The following is an 18,209-nucleotide window of genomic DNA, read 5'->3' as shown; positions in this document are numbered from 1 at the left end:
TGATTACCTGGAATGGCAGGGGTTTCCATGGTCTCTGGGACCTCCTCTGGTTCGATCAGATTGGCTGGAATGGCCGGGGTCTCCATGGTCTATTTAACCTGCTCTAGTTCATTCTGATTACCTGGAATGGCAGGGGTTTCAATGGTCTCTGTAACTTCCTCTGATTCATTCTGATTACCTGGAATGGCAGGGATCCCATGGACTCTGGGACATACTGTGGTTCATTCTGATTAACTGGAAAGGCAGGGATCTCTGTGGTCTCTGGCACCCCCTCTGATTCATTCTGATTAGCTTGAATGGCATGTGTCTCCATGGTCTCTGGGAACTCCTCTGGTTCCTTCTGATTCAGCTGTTCATTCATCTTGGAACTCTGGCTACAGAGCATTGAGCATCTGATTTTCTGAAGCTTTTTTTTCCTGGGAGTTTTCAGAGAAGTTTTCTTGGGCAGCTTTGCCGGAATTGGATTATTCACCCTCACGGTTATCATGGCCACCTGGAGCAAACAAGACAGGGAGCCAGAATGGCACTAGTTTACGGAAGAGTGTGAAGACATGTGGGAACGATGGCTTCAGAAGGAGTGTAGGCAGAGAAGGGTTATGTCCCAGGGAAGGACAGGGGAGGGGGTCTTTTCGGGTGGGGTCGATGGCCAAGAGGATTTTGGTTAGGTCCACTTCACCTTGACATTTTTTCTGGACCTCACTTGATAGGAGGACTTTATTTTTCCTCAGGAAGAGGAGGTGGGTGTTCCATTAGTACTCTGGAGCCTTCTGGCTTTCTAGTCACCTCAGCCGTTTGGGGGACTCACAGTGGTCTGCTCAGAGCCCCTGAGCACCCCTATATATACCTGTCCCCATGGAGCCTCACCCTCATGCTTTATGTGGTCAGCAAGTCTCTTCCCCAGCCAAAGGAGTCCCTGGGTGAGCTTTGACATCACAAAGGCCCATCCTGACATATCTAGCGGAGGATGGGGAGCAAGTCAGATGATTTGCTGGAAGAAATGAGGCACTGTAATGCCTTAAAGAGGCCTCCAAACTCACCTGCCACCCTCACCTGTATGTCAACTCTGATGGGTCACACAGCAGGCAGAGTGTATCTCCTCCAAACCTTGCCCCACAGCCACACTCCTCGGGCATTCATTCTGTTCTCTCTCAGCTTTCACCATTATTCAGCTTTTCATATCTTGCCTAAACTTCCTCCATGACAACTAGGTCATGTTTAAGTGTCTGAGAAAGCAAGAATCTTTGCTCGTTCGTCCTGCAATGTGGTCTTAATGCAGCTTGAAGCCCATTGAATTCTGGCCAACTGACAGAAATCTTTCCATCCTGCCTACTTGTCTCTGTGTTTCCAGAGCTTGCCTTCATTTTCTGGTCTCCAGTCGGAAACCCTTGTTTTCAGGCTGTGAGAATGCACTGAATACACTTGCCGTTGCTCCACACGGAGCTGTCTCGTTTCAAGTCTTGGACTCAGGGTCACCTTACTAGGAGTACTACCCAGGCTTGGCTTTGAACAGGGTGATAGGCAAGGGGCAGAGAAATGCATGTTTCAGGTTGTGCTGCGGGATCCCATGCAGGAAATGTCCACCTGCGAACGATTAGTATTCCCAGCAAGGGGTGGAGCTTGCCCAGAACTGTGTGAGCCTTGAGTGCAAAGATCTTCTCAACACGTGCCCACACAAATCTCTTTTCTCATCTGGTTTTCCTGCTGGAAGCTCCCTTGGAACTTACCTCACAGCCAAAACCAAGGTGGAATTTATTTCCAAGAGCAGATGCCACAAGCTTCCAGCTTCTTGGATGAAACACTGTGTCATCCTGTGCTGTGCATCTAGTTTCCATGGTCTCTCATTGAGCTGGTTGGCTCGGGAGGAAAGGGCAATGGATTGTGTACTCCACCTCAGTCCCCATTTTTCCAAATGATTCCTAGGGGCAACCAGTCTGAAGTACACGCCTAGGACACTTTGTTGGATTAGTCGGTCTTCCTGGGTTTCCTGTGAAGAGTTCACATCATGTTGTCCATTTGTTGCTTACTCACCCAGGGTCTATCACACCGCTGAACATTTTAAGCGGTAGATAAAGCATCGCGTAAACAAACCCAAAAGATGACTCTTACAATTTTTAGAAGATTTTAAAACCTGATAGAAAAATGGGCAAGAGGCACGAGAAAACACTTTATAAGAAAGATGTATCACAGGCCTTTAAATTTATGAAGACGTGTTTAAAGACATGAGCAGCCAATTCACAAGAAGCGTATGGAACTAGCCCCGAACCACGTTAAGAACATATTAAATCTCATGAAGGGAAGAAAAATCATACTAAAATTCCCTTGAGAACTGAAACTCAGGCAGAAGTGGAATAGAGTATAGAAACTGCAGACAGAGACATTAAGATACTTGGAATAAATGTGTTTTGTGTGTTCTCAAAGTAAGGAGAGACAAGGAAATCCTAAAATAGACCCCATTTTATCTTAAAGGTATGAAAAACATAGTGTCAGATGAAGCCCATTTTAAGGGTTTCCTGGTGGCTCAGACAGTAAAAAAAAAAAAAAAAAAAAAAAAACCACCTGCAACATGGGAGACCGGGATTCAATCCCTGTGTTGGGAAGATCCCCTGGAGGGGGGAATGGCAGCCTGCTCCAGTATGCCTGCCTGGAGAATCCCCATGGACAGAGGAGCCTGGCGGGCTACAGTCCATGGCGTCAAAAAGAGTTGTACCCGGCTGAGCAACAAAACACCGCACAGCACAGCACATTGAATGTTTGTGAAAGAAAGGCAGGTAGGGAGGAAAGAGGGAGAAAGGGAAACAAGGGAAATGAAAGGAAGGAAAGAAAATCCTCTGTTGCTGGTGAGAACAGAGCAACCAGAGATGTCCCCAAGCAGGACAGCACCCCACATGTCCATCTGAGCACTCTCAGACGGTTTGAAACAACCATCACCAAATTTGGTCCCAGTCCTTCAACCAAACTCATGTGCAGGGTTTCCCACTAACAGGCTAATAGTCATCATGGTTTCTCCTCATTCAAATCGTGATTCACAGAGAAGTGAAAAAGACACGTGTGCCCCAGTGTTCACCACAGAACTGTTTACAATAGCCAGGGCATGGAAGCAACCTAGATGTCCATCAGCAGACAAATGGGAAAGAAAGCTGTGGTACATAGACACAATGGAATATTGCTCAGCCATTAAAAAGAACAGATTTGAATCCATTCTAATGAGGTAGATGAAACTGGAGCCTATTATATGGAGTGAAGTAAGTCAGAAAGAAAAACACCAATACACTTTACTAAGGCATATATATGGAATTTAGAAAGATGGTAATGCTAACCCTATATGGGAGACAGCAACAGAGACACAGATTTACAGAACAGGCTTTTGGAGTGTGTGGGAGATGGTGAGGGTGGGGTGATCTGAGAGAATAGCATTGAAACATGTATATTATCATATGTGAAAGACATAGCCAGTCCATGATTGAAGCATAAGACATGGTGCTCAGGGCTGGTGCACTGGGATGACCCAGAGGGATGGGATTGAGAGGAAGGTGGGAGGGGGGATCAGGATGGGGAACACATGTACACTCATGGCTGATTCATGTTAATGTATGGCAAAAACCAACACAGTATTGTAAAGTAATTACCCACCAATTAAAGTAAATAAAAGAAAATAAAATAAAATACATCCCGTTGCTAAAAAGGGTCTAATCAATATTGGCTTTTTGACCTCCAAAAACCCCTTCCTTTCTTTCCTCCTTACTCCCCCCACTTTCTTTCCTTTCCTTTCTCAATATGCAACTGTTAAAGCTTGCTTTCCATTTATAGTTATGACAAAGTCTTGGCTCTATTCCCCATGTTGTACAATGCATCCCTGAGCTCATCTTCCACCTAACTAACACTGCGTACCTCCCACTCCCCCACCTCTGTATTGTCCCTCCCTCTTCCCCTCCCCGCTGGTAACCAGTAGATGCTTCTCTATATCTGCGCGCCTTCATTTTTATCATATTCTCTACTTTGCGGTATGTTTAGATTCTATAAGTGATATCATACAGTATTTGTCTATCTCTGTGAGTTATTTTACTCAATATTCTACCTTCCATGTTGCTTCAAATGCCAATATTCCATTCTTTTGATGGGGCAGCTCCTTTGAATGCCTTTTTAGCAAATGGCATGGCCCCCCCACACACGACACAGCTCCCCAGCTAAGTATCCATCTCTGCACTCACACAGAGAAACACCAAGTCCTCTTCTCTTCTCCCATGGGAAGTGTGTCTTTCAACATCAGTCTGGAACCAGTTCTTCCCCCTACTTTCTGGCAACCTGGGCCTTCTGGTACCATCTCCAACTCCACAGAAGCCATCTCCCTGCCTCCTCACACACTTATCCCTTCCCTGCCCTCTCTGCCCCCCCACTATCAGAGAACTCAGAGACAAACATAATTTCACATCAGGTTGATTTTATTTTCGTTATTAATTTATACAGTTGCTATAATATTCAGCATCTATACTGTTGGCCAGTACTCAGCAGCGAGACCCCCGAGCATTTCTGAAGTCTCTAGCCATGCCCCAAAGTCGCTGGCTGTCCACTGGTCTAGCTGGAATGGCAGGGGTCTCCATGGCATTTGGGACCTCTTCTGGTTCGTTCTGATTAGCTGGAATGGCAGGGGTCTCTGTGGTCTCTGGGACTTCCTCTGGTTCCTTCTGAGAAGCTGCAGAGGCAGGGGTCGCTGCGGTCTCTGAGACATCCTCTGGTTCCTTCTGATTAACAGGAACGGCAGGGGTCTCTGTGGTCTCTGGGACCTCCTCTGGTTTCTTCTGATTCAGTTGTTCATTTGCCTTGGAACTCTGGCTACAGAGCTTTGAGCATCTGATTTTCTTAAGATTTTTGGTGGTGGGAGTTTTCTGAGTTTTCTTAGGCAGATTTGCCGGAATGGGATTATTCACCATCACGGTTGCCCTGGCCACCTAGAGAAAACAAGAGGGGGAGGAAAGAATGGCACTGGTTTAGGGAAGATTGTGAAGACAGTTGGGAACGATGGCCTTAGGAGAAGGGGTGTGGCAGAGAAGGGTTATGTGCCAGGCAAAGACCAGGGAGGGGATCTTTTGGGGTGGGGCCAATGGGCAAGAGAATTTGGCTGGGTTCAGCTCACCTAGACATTTTTTCTGGACCTCAGTTGATAGGAGGTCTTCACCTTCTCCTGGGTAACAGGAGGGGCGTGTTCCATAACTACTCTGGAGCCTTGTGGCTTCCTAGTCACCTCAGTCATTTGGAGGACTCACAGTGGTCTGCTCAGAGCCCCTGATCACTGCTATATATATCTGTCCCCATGGAGCCTCACCGTCATGTTTTATGAGGTCAGCAAGTCTCTTCCCCAGCCAATGGTAGCCCTGGGTGAGCTTTGACATCACAAAGCCCCATCCTGAGATGTCTAGCGTGGAATGGGGAGCAAGTCAGATTATTTTCTGGGAGAAATGAAGCATTTGTAATGCCCTAAAGAGGCCTCCAAACTCACCTGCCACCCTCAACTCTATGTCAACTCTGATTTGTCACACAGCAGGCAGAGTGCATCTCCTCCAAACCTTGCCCCACAGCCATACTCCTCGGGCATTCATTCTGTTCTCTCTCAGCTTTCACCATTATCTAGCTTTTCATAACTTACCTAAACTCCCTCCATGACAACTAGGTTGTGTTTAAGCATCTGTGGAAGCGAGAAACAGTCCACGTTCGTCCTGCAATGTGGTCTTAATGCACGTCGAAGACCACTTAATTCTGGGCCAGCCGACAGAATCCTTTCCCATCCCGCCTCCTTTTCTCCGCGTTCCAGGAGCTCTCCTATGTTTTCTGGTCTCCAGTCGGAAACCCTTGTCTTCAGGCTGTGAGAACACAGTGAATACACTTGACCTTGTTCCACATGGAGCTTTCTTGAATAAACCCACTTGGTCCTGATGTGTAACTTTTTGAATTTGTCGTTGGATTCTGTTTGCTAGAATTTGTTGAACATTTTTCACATATGTTCATCAGTGATATTGGCCTGTAGTTTTATTCTCTGGCTGCATCGTTGGCTGGTTTTGGGAATAGGGTGAAGGGGGCCTCATAAATTGATTTTGGGTGTTTACTTTGTGCAATATTTTGGAAGAGTTTGAGTAGGATAGGTGTTAGCTCTTAATTGTTTGGTGGATTCACCTGTGAAGCCAACTGGTCCTTGGCTTTTGTTTGTTCAAAGATTTTTATTGCAGTTTCAATTTCCATGCTTTTGATTGGTCTAGTAAGATTTTCCATTGCTTCCTGGCTCAGTTTTGGAAGGTTATACTTTTCTAAGAATTCGTCCATTTCTTTAAAGTTTTCCGTTTTATTTTCTTATAGATGCTGAGAGTAGTCTCTTGAGATCCTTTGTATTTCTGTGTTGTCTGTTGCATGCACTGCAGCAGCATTCACAGCGACCAAGAGATGAAGGGAAAGAGAATTGTTGGGTGCAGATGAAAAGAGAAAGAAATGTGACAGAGATACACAATGAAATATGATGCCAAAATTATGAAATTGGAAAAAAATTCCATTTTCAGAGATAGCAAACATCTAGAGTTAATCACAGTAAGTAAAAAAGGGCAGATTAAAGAGATATCATATCATATACCTTCGAGAGGGGATTAAAAAGAAAACATTGATGGCCTTGAGTGAAAAGAAAAAAAAAGTGAAATGGACTTGCACTCCTGTTAAGAAAATTACGGTTAGCAAAGGGTGTTGGTGGGTGAGAGCCTGAAAGGTGAAGGGGGGAATAAATTTATTCCCACAAATACCTATGCAATTCATAATCCACATGGACTTCTTGTATCAAGAGAAATATGCTCAACAGATTCTAAAAAGAGCTGTGACAGTAACCACAGCTGAACACCTCCAGGTATCTGTGGAACGGAAGGAGAGACTGGTTCCCTGCAACAACTACAATGGTGTAATTTTTCCTAAATGAGAAATAAAAGTTTCACTTAAAGAAAAAACTTCAAAGGCTAAAGAGACAAAAGCTTTCGGTGACTTCCAGGGTCTCCTTTCCCTCTCGTTTACAACCAGCCCTGGGAGAACCTCAGAGGGGGCTGTTACCATAGCAAGAAGAGGGACTGAAGAAATGCTGCCGCCTTGTGGACATTTTCTATAACAGCAACTTTAGAATGCTGATGGACCCAGTATTCACAACGGTGCTGAGCTCTAAACCATACCCACTCTTTACAAATTGCCAGGGCTCACATAAGAAAACAAATAAACACAGGGGAAGCTAACAGGTAGAGGATATGAACGGGTAAACACAATTCCGTGCCTCATTAAAAAAGCTGATGACAATGTGCACATAGGATGAAATCTAAGAGATACGAACATCTAAGCTGTTGAGGATATGATCACCTCTGCCTCAGCATGAAAAAAAGCCGCTGTCTAAAGCTGTACATGGAATCAGTGGTAGAATACATTAGTGCAGTGGACACTTTAGGTTACTGGTTGGGTGGACCTGATTAGAGGCACTGTGAGCATGATTAGAAAAGTGCACTCCCATGAAAGACAAATAAATAAATAAAGCAAGAGCCAGAGACAGTATGATAAACCAGGTCCTCTCCTGGAGTAGTCCAGAAGTGAACAGATTTCGAACACCACACACCGCAAACCAGGTCCCATGGAAACCATTCAAAATATCAAAGAGATGAAAGTTAAGATAGCATACCTGGACAGAGGAATGTATAAGGAAATTGATACAGGTCTAGAATGAATTTGGAATCAAGGATTGAAATCTGAAAGTAGGACAACTTCAGAGATAGATAAACCCAATGATCATCCCACTGAGTGAAGGAGGTTCGATTCAAGAAACATCAGGTGATGCGACAGAGAGGTGGGATACAAAAATCCACTGCAGTGAGCACCCACACAAAGGTGACATGGACATCCAACCTGGCAAGAAACCTATGGGTGGACTCTGGTGGATGGAAGGGAAACACCTGTAGTTTGGCATTAATTTCTTCCCACAGATACAGATAAAATACAGAATCTATGTAAACCTATTGCAGCAAGAGTGGTAGTCGAAACACCTTTTAATAATATGTAGGTGAAAACAAGCACAGCTGAATACATAGAGTAGTCTCAGTGTCTCGGAACAAGAATCTGTACACGTCAAATCAGCTCCCCTTGTCTTCAACTTAAAGAGAATAGAAAGATTTACTTCAAAAATCCAAGAGTGAGGAGACACCGGGTTTTGTGGCATCCTCTGGCTCCTTCTACTCTACCGTACAACGGGGACTAACAAAAACTCTCAGATGGGGCAGGCCATACCAAAAGAGGAGGGAATCATAAAGCCTTGCAGCGTACAGGGTTTTCTCTGTCATGGCAACGTTCAAACTATCGCTGATGGATATATGATATACTCAAAGCCGCTGGATTCAACATGAGACCTACCCTTGACCATGTCAGGGGTGATTCATCCAAAAAAGAAAAAAAGTGAAAAAGAAAATCCAGAACACTCTCAGGAAGAAAACATCAACAGTTAAATACAGCTCAAAGTGCTTTAAAAAATAAAGAAACACAGATTTTGAAAAACACGTCTAAGTCGACCATGCACTGCAGCAAGATTAACAACATCCTATACATGAAAGTCAAGAAACTGATGCTGTCACGATTGAAAACAGTAAGCAGTTCTTTTTAAATTAATTTTTATTTTCTTATTGATGGATAGTTGCTTTACAGAATTTTGTTGTTTTCTGTCCAACCTCAACATGAATCAGCCATATGTATACATATGTCCCCTCCTTTTAGAACCTCCTGCCCATCTCCCTCCCCAGTATGCAGCTTTTGAAACAAACTAAAAATACAGTTAGCATATGATCCAGCAATCCCACTACTGGGCATATATCCAGTAAATATGAAAACTCCCATCAGAAAAGAGACAGGCACAGCAGTGTTTATAGTAGTACCAAGTACAGTAGCAAACAAATGGAAACAACCTTAAATGCCCATACATAGGTGAATGGATAAAGAAAGATATTTTATACATACAATAGAATATTAACCATGAGAAAGAATGAAACAATGCTATTTTGTCAACATGGATTCATCTAGAGATGATCATACAAAGTAAATCAAACAGAGAAAGATAAGAGGAGCTTAGGTGGGTTCAGCTCACCTTTTGGACTTCAGTTGAGAGGAGGTCTTCATCTTTTCCCCCTGGGTATATGGAGATGGCTGTTACGTAACTACTCTAAGCCTTGTGGCTTCCCAGTGACCTTAGTCATTCTGAAGGCTCCCAGTAGTCTGTCCCAGGGCCCCTGAGCACTCTTATATATACCCATCTCCAGGGGGCCACACCATTACGGTTTATGAGATCAGCAAGTCTTTCCCCAGGCAATGGTGGCCCTGGGTGAGCCTTGACATCACAAAGACCCATCCTGACATGTCTAGTGGAGGATGGGGAGCAACTCAGATGATTTTGTGGGAGAAATGAGGCATTTGTAATTCCCCTAAAGAGGCCTGCAAACTCACCTGCCACCCTCATCTCTCCACGTCAACTCATGGGTCACACGGCAGGCAGAGTGCATCTCCTACAAACCTTCCCCATAGCCACACTCCTCGGGCATTCTTTCTGTTTTCTCTCACCTTTCACCTTTATCTAGTTTTGAATATCTTGCCTGAAATCCCTCCACGACAACTAGGCTGTTTTTAAGAGTCTGTGGAAGGGAGCATCATTCCCCGTTCCCTCTGCAGAGTGGTCTTAATGCACCGTGAAGCCCATTGAATTCTGGGCCAGCCGACAGAAACCTTTCCATCCCGCCTCCTTGTCTCAGTGTTCCCGGAACTCGCCTCTGTTTTCTGGTCTCCAGTCGGAAACCCTTGTCTTCAGGCTGTGAGAATGGATTGAATAAACTTGCGCTTGCAAGGAGCTGTCTCATTTCAAGTTTAGGACTCTGGGTCACCTCACTAGGAGTACCACCCAGGCTTGCATTTGAACAGGGTGATGGGGATGGGGCAGAGAAATGCTTGTTTCAGGTTGTGCTGGGGGATCCCATGCAGGAAATGACCACCTGCGGCTCATTCTTATTCCCAAGAAGGGGTGGAGCTTGCCCAGAGCTGTGTGAGCCTTGTGTGCAAGGGTCTTCTCAACAAATCTCTTTTCTCATCTTGTTTTCCTGCTGGAAGCTCCCTTGGAGCTTGCCTCACAGCCAAATCCATGGTGGAATTCATTTCCATGACCAGCTGCCATAAGCTTCCAGCTTCTTGGATAAAACACTGAGTCATCCTGTCCTGTGCATCTAGTTCCCACAGTCTGTCATTGAGCTGGTTGGCTGTGGAGGAAAGGGTAATGGATTGTGTGTTCCACCTCAGTCCTCGTTTTTCCAATTGACTTGGAGGGTAAACCAGCCTGAGGTGCACCCCTGGGGACAGTTTGTTGGCTTAGTGTGTCTCCCTGGGTTTCCTGTGAAGTGTTTACATCCATTTGTTGCTTACTCACCCAGGGTCCATCACACTGCAGAACATTTTAAGAGGAAGAAAAAAACCACGCCATAAACAAACCCAAAAGATGACCCTTACAATTTTGCAAAGAAAGATCTTAAAACCTGAAAGAAAAATGGGCAAGAGGCATGAGCCAACATCCTATAAGAAAGATGTATCACTGGCCTTTAAATTTATGAAGACATGTTTAAAGACATGAGCAGCCATTTCACAAGAAGAGTATGGAACTATCCCCAAACCACGTTAAGAACATATTAAATCTCATGAAGGGAAGAAAAATCATACTAAAATTCCCTTGAGAACTGAAACTCAGGCAGAAGAGGCAGAGATTTTAGAAATTGCAGACAGAGACATTAAGATACTTGGAATAACTGTGTTTTGTGTGTTCTCAAAGTAAGGAGATACATGGAAATCCTAAAATAGACCCCATTTGATCTTACAGATATGAAAAACATAGTGTCAGATGAAGCCCATTTTAAGTGTTTCATGGTGGCTCAGACAGTAAAAAAATAAAAAATAAAAAACCATCTGCAACATGGGAGACTGGGATTCAATCCCTGGGTTGGGAAATGCCCTGGAGGGGGGAATGGCAGCCTGCTCCAATATGCCTGCCTGGGTAATCCCCATGGACAGAGGAGCCTGGCGGGCTACATTCCATGGGGTCAAAAAGAGGTGGACCTGGCTGAGCAACGAAATACCGCACAGCACAGCACATTGGATGTTTGTGAAAGAAAGGCAGCTAGGGAGGAAAGAGGGAGAAAGGGAAACAAGGGAAATGAAAGGAAGGAAAGAAAATCCTCTCTTGCTGGTGAGAACAGAGCAACCAGAGATGTCCCCCAGCAGGACAGCACCCCACATGTCCATCTGAGCACTCTCAGAAGGTTTGAAGCAACCATCACCAACTTTGGTCCCAGTCCTTCAACCAAACTCATGTGCAGGGTTTCCCACTAACAGGCTAATAGTCATCATGGTTTCTCCTCATTCAAATTCTGATTCACCCAGAAGTGAAAAAGACACGTGTGCCCCAATGTTCACCACAGCACTGTTTACAATACCCAAAGCATGGAAGCAACCTAGATGTCCCTCAGCAGACAAATGGGAAAGAAAGCTGTGGTACATAGACACAAGGGAATATTGCTCAGCCATTAAAAAGAATAAATTTGAATCCGTTCTAATGAGGTAGATGAAACTGGAGCCTATTATACAGAGTGAAGTAAGTCAGGAAGAAAAACACCAATACACTTTACTAAGGCTTATATGGAACTTAGAAAGATGGTAATGCTAACCTTATATGGGAGACGGCAACAGAGACACAGATTTACAGAACAGCCTTTTGGAGTCTGTGGGAGACGGTGAGGGTGGGATGATCTGAGAGAATAGCATTGAAACATGTATATTATCATATGTGAAAGAGATAGCCAGTCCATGTTCGATGCATAAGACAGGGTACTCAGGGCTGGTGCACTGGGATCATCCAGAGGGACGGGATGGGGAGGGAGGTGGGAGGGGGGATCAGGATGGGGAACACATGTACACTCATGGCTGATTCATGTTAATGTATGGCAAAAAACACCACAATATTGTAAAGTAATTACCCAACAATTAAAATAAATAAAAGAAAATAAAATACATTCCTCTGCACAAAGGGCCTAAGCAGTATTGGCTTTTGATCTCCAAAACCATTCTTTCCTTCTTTCTTCCCTCCTTCCTCCCCCCACTTTCTTTCCTTTTCTTTCTTCTTATACAACTGTTAAAGCTTGCTTTCCATTTATAATTATGACAAAGTCCTGGCTCTATTTCCCATGTTGTACAATGCATCCCTGAGCTCATCTTCCACCTAACTAACACTGCGTGCCTCCCACTCCCTCACGTCTGTATTGCCCCTCCCTCTTCCCCTCCCCGCTAGTAACCAGTATATGCTTCTCTATATCTGCGCGCCTCCATTTTTATCATATTCTCTACTTTGCGGTATGTTTAGATTCTATAAGTGATATCATACAGTATTTGTCTATCTCTGTGAGTTCATTTACTCAATATTCTACCTTCCATGTTGCTTCAAATGCCAATATTCCATTTTTTTGATGGGGCAGATCCTTTGTATGCATTTTTAGCAAATGGCACGGCCCCCCCCCCCCCCACACACACACACACGACACAGCCCCCTAGCTAAGTATCCATCTCTGCACTCACACAGAGAAACACCAAGTCCTCTTCTCTTCTCCCATGGGAAGTGTGTCTTTGAAGCTCAGTCTGGAATCGGTTCTTCCCCCTATTTTCTGGCAACCTGGGCCTTCTGGACCCATCTTCAACTTCTCAGAAGCCATCTCCCTACCTCCTCACACACTTATCCCTTCCCTGCCCTCTCTGCCCCCCACTATCAGAGAATTCAGAGACAAACATAATTTCACATCAGGTTGATTTTTTTTTGTTATCAATGTATGCAGTTGCTATAATATTCAGCATCTGTACTGTTGGCCAGTACTCAGCGGCAAGACCCCCGAGCATTTCTGAAGTCTCTAGCCATGCCCTGAATTCACTGGCTGTCCACTGGTCCAGCTGGAATGGCAGGGGTCTACATGGCCTCTGGGACCTCCTCTGGTTCGTTCTGATTAGCTGGAATGGCAGGGGTCTCTGTGGTCTCTGGGACCTCCTCTGCTTCCTTCTGAGTAGCTGGAATGGCAGGGGTCACTGTGCTTTCTGGGACCTCCTCTGGTTCATTCTGATTAACTGGAATGGCAGGGGTCTCTGTGGTCTCTGAGACCGCCTCTGGTTCCTTCCAATTCAGCTGTTCATTTGCCTTGGAACTCTGGCTACAGAGCTTTGAGCATCTGATTTTTTAAGCTTTTTGGTGGTGGGAGTTTTCTGAGTTTTCTTAGGTAGTTTTGCCAGAATGGGATTATTCACCCTTACGGTTACCCTGGCCACCTAGAGAAAACCAGAGGGGGAGAAAAGAATGGCACTGGTTTACGGAAGATTGTGAAGACAAGTGGGAATGATGGCTTCAGGAGAAAGGGTGTGGGCAGAGAAGGGTTATGTGCCAGGCCAGGACAGGAGAGGGGGTCTTTTGGAGTGCGGCCGATGAGCAAGAGAGTTTGGCTGGGTTCAGCTCACCTAGACATTTTTTCTGGACCTCAGTTGATAGGACGTCTTCATCTTCTCCTGGGTAACAGGTAGTGCGTGTTCCAAAACTACTGTGGAGCCTTGTGGCTTCCTAGTCACCTCAGTCATTTGGCGGACTCACAGTGGTCTGCTCAGTGCCCCTGAGCACCCCTATATATATCCGTCCCCATGGAGCCTCAGCCTCATGTTTTTTGAGGTCAACAAGTCTCTTCCCCAGGCAATGGTGGCCCTGGGTGAGCTTTGACATCACAAAGCCCCATTCTGTCATGTTTAGCGGAGGACGGGGAGCAAGTCAGATGATTTGCTGGGAGAAATGAGGGATTCCAAACTCACCTGCCACACTCACCTCTATATCAACTCTGATGGGTCACACAGCAGGCAGAGGGCACTCCTCAAAACCTTGCCCCACAGCCACGCTCCTCGGGCATTCATTCTGTCCTCTCTCAGCATTCACCATTATCTAGCTTTTCAAAACTTACCTAAACTCCCTCCATGACAACTAGGTTGTGTTTAAGTGTCTGTGGAAGCGAGAATCAGTCCACGTTCCTCCTGCAATATGGTCTTAATGCACCACGAAGACCACTTAATTCTGGGCCAGCCGACAGAATCCTTTCCCATCCCGCCTCCTTTTCTCTGCGTTCCAGGAGCTCTCCTCTGTTTTCTGGTCTCCAGTAGGAAACCCTTGTTTTCAGGCTGTGAGAACACAGTGAATACACTTGACTTGTTCCACATGGAGCTTTCTTGAATAAACCCACTTGGTCATGATGTCTAACTTTTTGAATATGTCATTGGATTCTGTTTGCTAGAATTTGTTTTATATTTTTCACATGTTTTCATCAGTGATATTGGCCTGTAGTTTTCTTTTTTGGCCGCGTCTTTGGCTGCTTTTGAGATTAGGGTGATGGGGGCCTCATAAATTGATTTTGGGGTTTATCTTGTGCAATATTTTGGAAGAGTTTGAGTAGGATAGGTGTTAGCTCTTAATTGTTTCGTGGATTCATCTGTGAAGCCAACTGGTCCTTGGCTTTTGTTTGTTCAAAGACTTTTACATTGCAGTTTCAATTTCCATGCTATTGATTAGTCCAGTAAGATTTTCTATTTCTTCCTGGCTCAGTTTTGGAAGGTTATAATTTTCTAAGAATTCGTCCATTTCTTCCAAGTTTTCCATTTTATTTTCATATAGCTGCTGATAGTAGTCTCTTGTGATCCTTTGTATTTCTGTGTTGTCTGTTGCATGCACTGCAGCAGCATTCACAAAGACCAAGAGATGAAGGGAAAGAGAATTGTTGGGTGCAGATGAAAAGAGAAAGAAATGTGACAGCGATACACAATGAAATATGATGTCAAAATTATGAAATTGGAAAAAATTCCATTTTCAGAGATACGAACACATCTAGAGTTAATCACAGTAAGTAAAGAAGGGCAGATTAAAGAGATATCATATCATATACCTTCGAGAGGGGATTAAAAAGAAAACATTGATGGCGATGAGTGAAAAAAAAAAAAAGTGAAATGGACTTGCACTCCTGTTAAGAAAATTACGGTTAGGAAAGGGTGTTGGTGGGTGAGAGCCTGAAAGGTGAAGGCTGGAATAAATTTATCCCCACAAATGCCTATATAATTCATAATCCACATGGACTTCTTGTATCAAGAGAAATGTGCTCAACAGATTCTAAAAACAGCTGTGACAGTAACCACAGCTGAACACCTCCAGGTATCTGTGGAACGGAAGGAGAAACTGGTTCCCTGCAACAACTACAATGGTGTAATTTGTTCTAAATGAGAAATAAAAGTTTCACTTAAAGAAAAACTTCAAAGGCTAAAGAGACAAAAGCTTTTGGTGACTTCCAGGGTCTCCTTTTCCTCTCATTTACAACCAGCCCTGGGAGAACATCAGAGTGGACTGTTACCATAGCAAGAAGAGGAGGGACTGAAGAAATGCTGCCGCCTTGTGGACATTTTCTATAACACCAACCTTCGAATCCTGATGGACCCAGTGTTCACAACGGTGCTGAGCTCTAACCCATACCCACTCTTTACAAATTGCCAGGGCTCACATAAGAGAAAAAGTAAACACAGGGGAAGCTAACAGGTAGAGGATATGAACGGGTAAACACAATTCCGTGCCTCATTAAAAAGCTGATGACAATGTGCACATAGGATGAAATCTAAGAGATACGAACATCTAAGCTGTTGAAGATATGATCAACTCTGCCTCAGCAGGAAAAAAAGCCACTGTCTAAAGCTGTATATAGAATCAGTGGTAGAATAGCATTAGTGCAGTGAACACTTTAGGTTACTGGAGGGATGGCCCTGATAAGAGGCGCTATGGGCATGATTAGAAAAGAGCACTCCCATGAAAGACAAATAAATAAATAAACAAAGAGGCAGAGACAGTATGATAAACCAGGTCCTCTCCTGGAGTAGTTCAGAAATGAACAGATTTCGAACACCACACACCGCAAACCAGGTCGCATGGAAACCATTGAAAACATCAAAGAGATGAAAGTTAAGATAGCATACCTGGACAGAGGAATGTATAAGGAAATTGATACAGGTCTAGAATGAATTTGGAATCAAGGATTGAAATCTGAAAGTAGGACAACTTCAGAGATAGATAAACCCAGAGATCATCCCACTGAGTGAAGGAGTTTCGATTCAGGAAACATCAGGTGATGCAACAGAGAGGTGGGATACAAAAATCCACTGCAGTGAGCACCCACACAAAGGTGACATGGACATCCAACCTGGCAAGAAACCTATGGGTGGACCCTGGTGGATGGAAGGGAAACATCTGTAGTTTGGCATTAATTTCTTCCCACAGATACATATAAAATACAGAATCTATGTAAACCTATTGCAGCAAGAGTGATAGTCGAAACACCTTCTAATAATATGTAGGTGAAAACAAGCACAGCTGAATACATAGAGTAGTCTCAGTGTCACGGAACAAGAATCTGTACACGTCAAACCAGCTCCCCTTGTCTTCAACTTAAAGAGAATAGGAAGATTTACTTCAAAAATCCAAGAGTGAGGAGACACCGGCTTTTGTGGCATCCTCTGGCTAGTTCTACTCTACCGTTCAACTGGGCGTAACAAAATCTCTCTAATGGGGCAGGCCATCCCAAAAGAGGAGAGAATCATAAAGCCTTGCAGCGTACAGGGTTTTCTCTGTAATGGCAGACTTCAAAGTATCGCTGATGGATATATGATATACTCAAGTCTGCTGGACTCAACATGAGACCTACCCTTGACCATGTCAGGGGTGATTCATCCAAAAAAGAAAAACGTGAAAAAGAAAATCCACAACACTCTCAGGAAGAAAACATCAACAGTTAAATACAGCTCAAAGTGCTTAAAAAAATAAATACAGATTTTGAAAAACACGTCTAAGTCGACCATGCACTGCAGCAAGATTAACAACATCCTATACATGAAAGTCAAGAAACTGATGCTGTCACGATTGAAAACAGTAAGCAGTTCTTTTTAAATTAATTTTTATTTTCTTATTGATGGATAGTTGCTTTACAGAATTTTGTTGTTTTCTGTCCAACCTCAACATGAATCAGCCATATGTATACATATGTCCCCTCCTTTTAGAACCTCCTGCCCATCTCCCTCCCCAGTATGCAGCTTTTGAAAGAAACTGAAAATAGAGTTAGCATATGATCCAGCAATCCCACTACTGGGCATATATCCAGTAAAGATGAAAACTCCCATCAGAAAAGAGACAGGCACAGCAGTGTTTATAGTAGTACCAAGTACAGTAGCAAAGAAATGGAAACAACCTTAAATGCCCATACATAGGTGAATGGATAAAGAAAGATATTTTATACATACAATGGAATATTAACCATAAGAAAGAATGAAACAATGCTATTTTTGTCAACATGGATGCACCTAGAGATGATCATACAAAGTAAGTCAAACAGAGAAAGATAAGAGGAGCTTAGGTGGGTTCAGCTCACCTTTTGGACTTCAGTTGAGAGGAAGTCTTCATCTTTTCCCCCTGGGTATATGGAGATGGATGTTATGTAACTGCTGTAAGCCTTGTGGCTTCCCAGTATGGAAGGCTCCCAGTAGTCTGCGCCAGAGCCCCTGAACACCCTTATATATACCCATCTCCAGGGGGCCACACCGTTACGGTTTATGAGATCAGCAAGTCTCTTCCCCAGCCAATGGTGGCCCCGGGTGAGCCTTGACATCACAAAGACCTATCCTGACATGTCTAGTGGAGGATGGGGAGCAACTCAGATGATTTTGTGGGAGAAATGAGGCATTTGTAATTCCCCTAAAGAGGCCTCCAAACTCACCTGCCACCCTCATCTCTCCACGTCAACTCATGGGTCACACGGCAGGCAGAGTGCATCTCCTACAAACCTTCCCCACAGCCACACTCCTCGGGCATTCTTTCTGTTCTCTCTCACCTTTCACCTTTATCTAGTTTTGAATATCTTGCCTGAAATCCCTCCACGACAACTAGGCTGTTTTTAAGAGTCTGTGGAAGGGAGCATCATTCCCCGTTCCCTCTGCAGAGTGGTCTTAATGCACCGTGAAGCCCATTGAATTCTGGGCCAGCCGACAGAAACCTTTCCATCCCGCCTCCTTGTCTCAGTGTTCCCGGAACTCTC

The sequence above is a fragment of the Dama dama genome, chromosome X, assembly GCF_033118175.1.
Source record: "Dama dama isolate Ldn47 chromosome X, ASM3311817v1, whole genome shotgun sequence".
NCBI lineage: Eukaryota > Metazoa > Chordata > Mammalia > Artiodactyla > Cervidae > Dama > Dama dama.
This window is presented reverse-complemented; position numbering follows the sequence as displayed.